Genomic DNA, 10302 nt, shown 5'->3' on the forward strand with positions numbered 1-10302 from the left:
AATAAACAAAAACTCAGCTTTGAAAAGCTCAGGTTCTCTGGAAGAAAACGATATATAGTTTTCCTACCTAAACTAAACCCCCCTCCAGTAAATGTCCCTAAAATGAGAGCACAGAATGTTTACAAGTTTGATCTGTGTGATTGTCTTAATGAAGCAGTAAGGCATCAGCAGCTGATATTCTGGTCTTTTTCCAGCCCATGCTCAGTTAATGTATCGGGATGTTGTCAGGGGCGCTTCTGCCATTAGGCGAGTTGAGAAACTTGCCTCAGGCGGCAGAAGTGCCCCAGTTACCAGGGGCGGCAAAAAGCCGCTCCTGGTAACTTTAAGAGCCGAATTTCCGGAGCGCAATTGCGCTCTCTGCACTAGCGATCTCACCGCCCCCGCTCCTGTGCTCAGAAGGTAAGCGCTGGGGAGCGGGGGAGGGGGGGCGGCATCCAGGAGCCGCCTCAGGCGGCGATATGTCCAGAATCGCCCCTGGATGTTGTGACAACAGAAGATGCCACAACAGTGGTCTACATAAAGGAGTCCTCGATGGGTGGGTTGTTTTGATTGCTTAGTTTCATATACAAACTTTGGTTCAAGGCCTTCTGTATCAGGTTCATTTCTTTATAGAACTCCAAAGGCACTGTGAATGGTTTGCTCTTGGAATTGGGAATATCCCTGATTTAGCATGTTACCACATTTTAAAGGTGAACATGTAAATTGAAGCCATTAATAAATATTTTCTTTCTCAAATCTGCCTGTATCATAGGATTGCTGTATGTAAAACAGATACTGTATGACCTTCAAACCCTCTACCTGTACCCCTCAGTGCTTCTTTTATATGCTTTGTGTCTAGCTTTGATTATTATGCACAGCTCATATACCCACCGTCAGTGAGTATGCTTTGGGCCACTGACACAGTGAAGATATCGGACCCACTAGGAGCCAGTGTAGTATAGTTTTTGGTTTCTCTGAAAGATTGCTAACTGAATCTTTCTGAAGAAATAATTAGTAACAGCAAATCCCACTGGGCATTTTCTCAGTGAATGCTGCAGTTTTTTTATTTTTTCCATATGTATTTCATTTTGGTCATGACAGATTCTCTTCTTTATTACTCTTGCTAATCCAGGGAGGAGCATTACTTGGAGGAGTCAATGCATTACACACATCCTTTCCAGAAAGTCCAAGGGTACAGTATCGGATGGAGTGCGAGCTTCTATTGGAGAGACTTGGTCTTCAGAAATTGCTGGAGAAACAGCTTCAAAGACTAGACAGGTATTCCCTTCCACCCTGAAACATAATGCAGCTGTTGTTCCCTAACAGCTAGGAGCTGTAGAACTGCTAACTATAATCAATTTACAGTAAGAGAGGTTCTAACCATGTCTACTATGTCTAGGTGCAAAAGAAAATGAAGTCCATTTTAGTATATTGATGTAATAACACAAACCTCCCTTGGGCCCATTGTTGTAAACAGCAGGATATAAATATATATATATATATTGTAATAAAATGGCTGGGTTAGTTGTAGATGGACGATATGTTTCTCCCAGGGTTTTGCATAGTTGGTACCCTGGAACATGGAATAATTAATCACAAACCCAGCCCTTTAATACAGACCTTAGCAGCAAGGTGATTGCTGCAGCTGAGAGCCTTTTAAAAAGACTCCAGTGGGGGGAGGGAGAGTCTCTTCCCCACTACACAGGTAGCAGGAGCTGCGCTGCATGGGAAAGGTACTTATGATTTCTGATTTTGTTTGCTTCTATTAAGTTGGAGTTGGAAAAGCCACCCAACTGTAGTTAGGCTGCCAATTGTATTTAGCCAGCGCTCTGGTGCAAGGGTTTATTTTCCTGTTTCTTATTTTGTGTTTGTTACTGAAGTTTTGTAACAAAATAAACTGCTGGCACTTGCCTTTAAGAGAGCAACCTCTGTGACTGCTATGTTTACCCTAAAAGACTGTGGGAAGCGGCCCTAAGACACTGAACCAGATCCCCCTGTAGGTTCAAGTGTCACACGTGGTGGAGGATGCGGGCACCACACTCAAGTCTGAGGGTAAAAGTACTGTTGTTGCCAAGATGGAGGATGTTATAAAAGCTCTCATTCAGTCCACTGCAGTGCAGCAAGAAACAAACAGACAAGCTGCTCAGAGTGTTGCAGCTTTGCAGCAGCTGGTTGTACAACATGGAGAAAGTGTTGCTACCCTTGCCAAAATCCAGAAGGAAAGCACTGAAACGTTAGTGCGACAATTGGCAGAAGTACAGGCAGAGGCCCGTGAGGAACAGCAGGCGGCTGTACAAATGGTGCAACAGGAAATCCAGGCCTTATCAGAAAAGGTCAATGCAAACCCTGTGGCCACACAGCAAGCGAATAAGCTGATACGGGCAAGTCATTACCTGCAAAAGATGGCAGCCACTGATGATGTTGAGGCATACCTACTAGCCTTTGAACGCACCGCTGAGAGGGAAGGATGGCCAGCCGGAGAATGGGCAAGTTTACTAGCGCCTTTCCTAAGTGGAGAACCCCAGAAGGCATATTATGATCTGGAACCTGCAGAGGCCAGCAACTACAATAAATTGAAGGCAGAAATTCTTGCACGTCTGGGAGTGACAGCTGCAGTCCGGGCCCAAAGATTCCACTCTTGGTCTTTTGTTCCAGACAAGGCTGCCCGATCGCAGATGTTTGACCTGATACATTTGGCTAGGAAGTGGTTACAGCCTGACATCAACTCTGCCATCCATATTGTAGAGTTGCTTGTAATGGATCGCTTCCTGAGGGCTTTACCAGCTTCACTACGACGGTGGGTAAGTCAAAGTGACCCCCAGAATGTTGACCAGTTGGTCGCCTTGGTCGAAAGATACATTGCTGCTGGAGAACTTAGTAACCCACCGAGAGCAGAGCGGTTCTCTGGTACCAAGATCCTAAGTCACACTAGGTCTGGTAAGACTGGTTCAAAGTTAAAGGACGATGGGGAACAGCTTGGCACTAGACGGCAGTTTGATAATACAGTAAAATGTTTCAAATGTTTTGAATATGGACATATGTCTAAAGACTGCCCTTTAAATGTTGAACCTATGCAATGTGATATGAGTTACAGGGGTAAACCCCACTCGTTGCTTACAAGAAAGGCAGGTTCAGATGTTGTAAGTTGTTATGCGGGGAAACCACAATGGTGTACCATAAAAGTAAATGGGAAAGAGGTACAAGCATTACTTGACTCAGGGAGTATGGTAACCCTAGTAACCAGGTCCCTTGTGCCTCAAAGTAAAATTAATCATGCAAAACAAGTGGGAGTTGTCTGTGTACATGGAGATAGACAGGATTATCCTACCGCCCAGGTCACCCTGTCTACCCCATCTGGGTCTATGGATTACCAAGTCGGAGTGGTTCCCCAGCTGGCATACGAAGTGGTTTTGGGGAGAGATTTTCCTTATTTTCTGAATTTATGGGCTTTTGTCACCTATAAGTCACAAGAGTCCTTAAGGGGTACAAATGACCTTGAATATGCATTTCCCTTTGCTGATGTGCAGTCTGATGAGGTATTACGTAGTGAGGTAGGCTGCAAGGCCCCAACCCCGCTTCAGGTTTTGGTAGGGGACAATACAAGCAGTGATACAGAGCCCCGCACCTCTGATGAGCCTGAGAGGGAATTAGCTGACTTAGAAGTCAGCCCCGTTAATTATAAGAGTGCACAGTGGGAAGATCCCACTTTGCTGGAACCTAGGCGTAATGTTCAGGTGACAAATGGTGTTAGAAATAACCCAGATGGCTCCCTTTCTTATCCTTATTTTGAAGTGTCTAATGACCTTCTATATCGTGTAGAAAAGAGAGTGATGACATACATAAACAGTTGTTGGTTCCCCAGGCCTTCCGTAATACTGTGCTAAGGCTTGCACACAGTCACGTATTAGGAGGGCATTTAGGGGTGGAGAAAACAAAAGAACGCGTTTTAAGGCGATTTTACTGGCCCGGGGTGTTTGCTGCCATTAGCAACTATTGTTCCTCATGCCCTGACTGCCAGCGTACTGCTCCCCAGAAAGCATATAGGAGCCCACTTGTGCCTTTGCCAATAATTGATGTACCGTTTGATAGGATAGCAATGGACCTGGTCGGTCCACTTATAAAGTCTGCTAGGGGTCACCAATACATTCTAGTTGTTGTGGACTATGCCACACGTTACCCTGAGGCTATTCCCCTACGCAATACTACAGCAAAGAGTATAGCGAAAGAACTAATGTTCATGTTTAGTAGGGTGGGTATCCCAGGGAAATTCTGACAGACCAAGGGACACCATTTATGTCCAGGGTTACAAAAGAGTTGTGCAAATTGTTGCAAATAAAGCATCTCAGGACATCTGTATACCACCCGCAGTCAGATGGTCTTGTCGAAAGGTTTAATAAAACCTTAAAAACCATGCTCCGTAGAGTGATTGATAAGGATGGGAAAAATTGGGACTTCTTGCTGCCTTACCTAATGTTTGCAATCAGGGAAGTTCCCCAATCCTCAACAGGTTTTTCCCCGTTTGAATTGTTGTATGGTCGGCACCCCAGAGGGTTGCTGGACACAGTTAAAGAAACCTGGGAGCATGAAACTACCCCTCACCGTAGTGTGATAGAACATGTGGCTCAGATGCAAGATAGGATTGAGGCCATTATACCTATTGTACGTGAGCACATGCTAAAAGCACAGGAAGCTCAAAGAAACTCATACAATAGAAATGCTAGGCTGCGTGTATTTCAGCAAGGGGACAGAGTACTTGTTTTAGTCCCTACTGTAGAGAATAAATTTCTAGCAACCTGGCAGGGCCCTTATGAGGTAATTGAAAGAGTTGGCGTGGTTAACTATAAAATACGGCAACCAGGTAGAAGGAAGCCTGAACAGATATATCATGTTAACCTGCTAAAGCCATGGAAAGACAGGGAAGTCTTAATGGCAACACAGTCTCCAGACTCTCCGATTGATATGAAAGAAGTACCAGAGGTTAATATAGCAGACACCCTGTCAACTCCCCAAAAGCGTGAGGTCAGAGAATTTGTTAACCGTAACAAGGATGTTTTCTCCGCTATGCCAGGGCGAACTAAAATAATTGAACATGACGTTATTACAGAATCGGGTAACAGGGTACATCTTAAACCATACAGAATACCAGAAGCTCGTAGAGAGGTTGTTAGTAGAGAGATAAAGAAAATGCTGGAGCTTGATGTGATTGAAGAATCCCAAAGTGAATGGAGTAGTCCCATTGTCCTTGTCCCAAAACCCAATGGGGAAATAAGGTTCTGCAATGATTACCGCAAGGTAAATGCTATATCTAAATTTGATGCTTATCCCATGCCCAGGGTTGACGAACTGATAGAGCGGTTAGGCAAAGCAAGATACCTCACAACTATTGACCTGACAAAAGGTTATTGGCAGGTGCCTCTTACAAAACAAGCAAGGGAAAAAACTGCATTTTCCACCCCAGATGGGCTGTTCCAATATAAGGTCCTACCTTTTGGGCTACATGGGGCCCCAGCAACTTTTCAAAGAATGATGGACCGAATTCTAAAGCCCCATGGTCGTTATGCTGCTGCCTACCTTGACGATATAGTCATTCATAGCACAGATTGGGAATCACACCTAGCAAAAGTTCAGGCTGTGGTGGACTCAATTAGAAATGCTGGTTTAACTGCCAATCCCGCAAAGTGTACTATTGGGCTTGAAGAGGCCAAATACTTGGGGTTCTCAATAGGAAGGGGACTAGTTAAACCACAAGTCACAAAGGTGGAATCTATTCAAAATTGGCCAAGGCCTTCCACCAAGAAACAAGTCAGGACATTTCTGGGCTTAACTAGCTACTACAGAAGGTTCATACCTGACTTTGTTACTATTGCCAGCCCTTTAACTGACCTTACTAAAGCAAAAGCCCCTGTAGTGGTACGGTGGTCAACAGAAGCTGAAGAAGCTTTTGTCAAATTAAAAGAAGCCCTCTGTGCCCATCCAGTTTTGGTGGCACCTGATTTTAGGAAGGGATTTATTGTGCAAACAGATGCCTCAGATGTCGGCTTAGGAGCTGTTCTGTCACAGGAGATTAATGGTGAGGAGCACCCAGTTTACTACTTGAGTAGGAAACTTAATTCCCAGGAGAGGAATTATTCAATTGTAGAAAAAGAATGTTTAGCCATAAAATGGGCTCTAGAATCCCTAAGATATTATCTCTTGGGTAGACAGTTCAGGCTCATTACAGACCATGCCCCGCTTACTTGGATGAGCCAAAACAAAGAGAAAAATGCAAGGGTTACTAGGTGGTTCCTGAGTTTGCAACCCTTCAGTTTCACTGTAGAACACAGGGCTGGAATTAAACAAGGCAATGCTGATGGGCTCTCAAGGTTATATTCCTTAATGTCCATGGTCGCTCACCCCTCTAGGGCAGAGCTGGGTGGGGGGATGTGTAATAAAATGGCTGGGTTAGTTGTAGATGGACGATATGTTTCTCCCAGGGTTTTGCATAGTTGGTACCCTGGAACATGGAATAATTAATCACAAACCCAGCCCTTTAATACAGACCTTAGCAGCAAGGTGATTGCTGCAGCTGAGAGCCTTTTAAAAAGACTCCAGTGGGGGGAGGGAGAGTCTCTTCCCCACTACACAGGTAGCAGGAGCTGCGCTGCATGGGAAAGGTACTTATGATTTCTGATTTTGTTTGCTTCTATTAAGTTGGAGTTGGAAAAGCCACCCAACTGTAGTTAGGCTGCCAATTGTATTTAGCCAGCGCTCTGGTGCAAGGGTTTATTTTCCTGTTTCTTATTTTGTGTTTGTTACTGAAGTTTTGTAACAAAATAAACTGCTGGCACTTGCCTTTAAGAGAGCAACCTCTGTGACTGCTATGTTTACCCTAAAAGACTGTGGGAAGCGGCCCTAAGACACTGAACCAGATCCCCCTGTAGGTTCAAGTGTCACAATATATATATATATATATATATATATATATATATATATATATATATATATATATATATATATATTTCTGTATAGTACAATTTCCAGAATGTGAGCAGTCTGCTTTACTCATATAACACTTAGCTGTTCTTGAACAACCTATGTTGTTCCCTAATGTAGGGACATGAGATATGTTTCATTTACATAGAAACTGGGGACTCAAGGAGTCATTTCCTGCCTTGAACCAAGCCAATATTAAAGCTGGCCATGCACCATAGATGCTTATTTTCTTACAGGTTTTCCCCTGCATTGCAAATTAAGATAATTTTTACAAATTATAATATATTACTAGGGTTTAATGGTTTTTGGATTTGACCAAATGTTCTATAAAAGAATAAAACAAAGAAACAAAAAACCTTCCCCATTTGTAACATGTGACCTTTAATGGCTGTAGTTCAGCTAAACAGTTCTGGATTTTCCCAGATCTGAAACCTTCATAAAGCACTGGGATTTGGCAAAATCCCTAACCAAATCCTGTTCATTCCTAATATGTTCATAAATTACACAATATTGTTATCCTTTATTTTACCTATGTTTAGCAGTGTTTTAAATAGATATATTATAACACCTATTAGCCCCTGCCACCTTGGACATTGGAATTAAATTCTACAATCACATTCAGTAAGCATATGCACTATAATCAATTTAATTAGGAGCCAAATAACAGTCTGTGGATGGAAACTAGAGCACCCATAGGAAAGACACCCAGGTGGCCACATCGAGCAGATATTGCCAAATGAGTGGATCTTTGAGTGTATGGCCAGCTTTTCTGCTGTAATGGATCTTTTAGGACTTATACCCTCTAATGTTAAAATAGCTTTTTTAGATTTGTTGCTTATTTCTGGTGTGTTCGATGACATTTAATAACTTTGCTTTCTTAGTAATCTTTGTTTTATAATTTGCTTATTACTGTTTACTATTATTGCTTCTCAAAACAGGCAGCAAAATGAAGATTCCCTTGAGTGCGATCATGGGGAAAGTGCTGCAAACATTTCCTGTAATCCCAGAAAGTGCACAGTGACAGTGTCATGGAAGAAATTCTCTTCACCAGAGGCAACATGCATGGGAATAACTGGCAGTGCTGCACCCCTACAGACTCTTGGGAAAACCATTCCAGACATCTTAGATATGACCAAAAGTGATGATACTATTAGTAAGGGCACCATTATACCTGCTGAACAAAACAATTAGAGTCCAAGCTCTCTTCAAAACATAATACACAACCCCTGGCTGGTGGGCATCTGTCTGAAAATCACCTTACAACATGCAGTGATAAGAGTCTTGGCTGGTTTGATTCACTTCAGTCCATTCAGATTTCTCCCATCAGTAAACTGAGAGAAGGCTGCACAGCTGAAAACCAGCAGTCCTGCATGTATTAGCGGAAGGTAGCTGCCATCCTGACAAAAAAAGTTGTGGATTTAGTGGGGAACAAATCTGAGGTTTTGCAAAAGAGTGGAAGCAGCCCTGGGGGAATGAAAGACATTCGGCAAATCGTATAGTGACTGAGCATGTTTCTAATAAGTGGCAGAACTTAAATAAAAATTCCCTCTGTGGTAAAACTGGTTCAAACATGACATCTTTTCAGTCTGAGAATTCAGGTTCACATACAGTCTGCTCCAGTTGTTCTCTTCATAGTACTCCTGAGGCACCCCGGAAAAGGAAAAAGATTATTGCCCAGGGGGAAAAGGAAACAAACCAGAAATGCTGGATCCAGACACACAAGCACAGCTAGTTCAGTTGGCCAGATTTTCATTTAAACAACATTCAAAACTAGTGCATTCACCTGGAGGGAAGACTGACACAACTTCTATTGCACAGAACCATGAAACAAACCGATCATCTAGTAACCAAAAGGATCAACCAGACCAGAAACCTACACCATCAGAAAGGTTGAACAAGTTAGATAGTACAAACAGACTGTAATCACACAGCAGAGTAACTCTATATGTAACGCAGCAACAGCTTGTGTTCATGAGAAAAAACTGAATGAAGGGTCTGACTCAGGAAAGGTCTCCTCTAGAACCCTTGCTAAACTAACACTGTTTTCTTTCTCACCTCCTCCTGAAAATAAAGCAGTGGAGGCCAGCAAGGAAACCCTGATTTTCATCTTTCTCTAATTTGGATCACCAATACCTAGTAGGATTGGATTGTTACTTTTCTTATTATATCAGAGAAACAGGAAATTATTTTTAAAAATTAGAACTATTTACAAACATAACCCTCCTCCTTTTCTTGTTCCTCCAAAACAATATAGCCTTCCATATTTACTGCCAAGTTGTGTGACTCATTGAGCCATGCTTCAGCAGTCAGTAACATCATATTTTTCACCCAGGTCCATTACCTCCAGCTCTCCCATTTTACAAGCCAAGCTTCTTGTATTAGTAAACATACATTATATACTGCCACCAGCTTGTAACTTATGTAAATTCAATTAGTCGTCCCTGCCATTACTGATATGTTTCTCCTGACAGTATGGAAATGGCTCCTTGTTAAGTTTCCGACAAACTTCAGCCAAAGCAGGAACCCCTGTTGGTCTCAGCCAAACATCTGTGTATCATATTTTACCAGCTCCCCTGAATTTTCTAATTTGCCTTAATATTAACCCAGTTGTGAAAATTACATTTGAACAGCAATGCAGCTTCCCAGACATTAGTTAAAAAATAGCTGCATTTTTTTTATTTGCATAGGGACACATCACCCATATGTTAATATCCCTGCCCTAATGGAGTTTACAGTCTAAGGTTTCTATCACATTCACACACACATTTACGATCACATTTGTTTATAAAATGTATTCAAAAAACAAAGAGGAATACCACACAGACACAGAGAACATAAGGACTCTTTACAAATAATGCCCTGGCTGAAATGAAACCTTGAAACCTTGAAACCCAACAAGGCAACGGTTATTACCATACATTATTGTTCACTCGTAAGTAGCCATTCCATTTAACTCAGGTGCTTCAGGTTACACCAAAAAATGTTGAGCTAAAAGTGACCAAAGTAGAAAAAAATATGAACATTCTTAAATACCCCCTTAGAGGCAGATGTATCAACATTCAGAATGTTGTAGTTTTAGAGATTTATGGAACCACAAATAAACTCATTTCCACTAAAACCAAAAACATCTAGTCATTTATTAAACAATCCGAATTGAAAAAGAATGAATTAATTAGAATGCAGAACGTAAACTAAAAGAACACGAAAGTTTGGTATTTATCAAGGTTCTTACGTTTTCATAACAATTTTCGTGGACTTACAAATGAAAAAAACAGCAAAACCTCTAAAACCGCAGATTAAATAAAAACTTTTATAATTTCACAGGACAGCTCCCATTGACTTCTACATGAC

General features: G+C 42.0%; 1 pseudogene; it reads left to right on the plus strand.

The window, feature by feature from the left end:
* The first annotated feature begins 102 nt into the window (after window positions 1–102).
* On the plus strand, window positions 103–9901 carry LOC100490300 (annotated as a pseudogene).
* The last annotated feature ends 401 nt before the right edge of the window (window positions 9902–10302 follow it).

Source organism: Xenopus tropicalis, chromosome 2, assembly GCF_000004195.4.
Source record: "Xenopus tropicalis strain Nigerian chromosome 2, UCB_Xtro_10.0, whole genome shotgun sequence".
NCBI classification, from domain to species: domain Eukaryota; kingdom Metazoa; phylum Chordata; class Amphibia; order Anura; family Pipidae; genus Xenopus; species Xenopus tropicalis.